This window comes from Myotis lucifugus, unplaced genomic scaffold (assembly GCF_000147115.1).
Source record: "Myotis lucifugus unplaced genomic scaffold, Myoluc2.0 scaffold_388, whole genome shotgun sequence".
NCBI classification, from domain to species: Eukaryota; Metazoa; Chordata; class Mammalia; order Chiroptera; family Vespertilionidae; genus Myotis; species Myotis lucifugus.
This window is the reverse complement of record NW_005871436.1, coordinates 487,041-488,103: the sequence shown is the minus strand read 5'-3', so window position 1 is coordinate 488,103 and position 1,063 is coordinate 487,041.

The following is a 1,063-nucleotide window of genomic DNA, read 5'->3' as shown; positions in this document are numbered from 1 at the left end:
TATTATTTGCCAAAAGTTTGTTTATATTCAGAAGTCTGATATGATGAATAAATCTTAAATGCTTTGTTTAATTACAAAAACAAAATCACCTATATCCAAGACATGAAGATAGCAATTCAACAAATAATGTAGTTAAGAGATGAACTCACCACTTGTATGGGAACTACATTTCACTCTTGGTTTTCAGGATATAATAGCACTTCACCGAAATATTCTTTTAGCCATACCACTGGTAAACATTTCTACTAAACCTTTCTGTAACACTTAAAGAATTTCCTCATTCATTACCTTACAGTGTAAACAGGAGTCTAATTTGTATCAATTCTATGTTTTGGGTGTATATTCAGTTCACTCACCCAATGTACAACCAATGAAATAAAAGAAGCATTTAAAAGGATTTCTAATCTTCCTCCGTTTTGTGTTGAGACAGATGGATAATTAGCCAAACGAAGTGGTTTTGACATTCACAGAGATAACAATTGGTAACTTCAAAGGAGAGCAAGCTCTGGTCTTCACATGGGAGACTGATAGTTTTCGCTTTTGCTTTTGGCTTTTTACAAATAAGAAAAGCAACTTAAAAGGATCATTTTTTAAAATATATTTTATTGATTTTTTACAGAGAGGAAGGGAGAGAGAGAGATAGAAACATCGATGGGAGAGAAACATCGATCAGCTGCCTCCTGCACATCTCCCACTGGGGATGTGCCCGCAACCCAGGTACATGCCCTTGACCGGAATCGAACCTGGGACCTTTCAGTCCGCAGGCTGACGCTCTATCCACTGAGCCAAACCGGTTTCGGCAAAAGGATCATTTTAGAAGTATCTTTAGTATACTTTGAAATTAGAAGTAAAAATAAATCCTACCACTCAGCCCTCTTCTACAGGATTCTGCCTGAATATGAATGACGTGTGAACATCAATAACCAAATGGGGAACAAAATATCAGTTACAGACTCATAGATAGAGAGCAGGCTGACAGCTGTCAGGTTTGGGGGTAGGGGGTTGGGGTGTGTAGAGGGATTGAGCAAAAAAGAAAAAAAACTCATGGACACAGACAGCGATG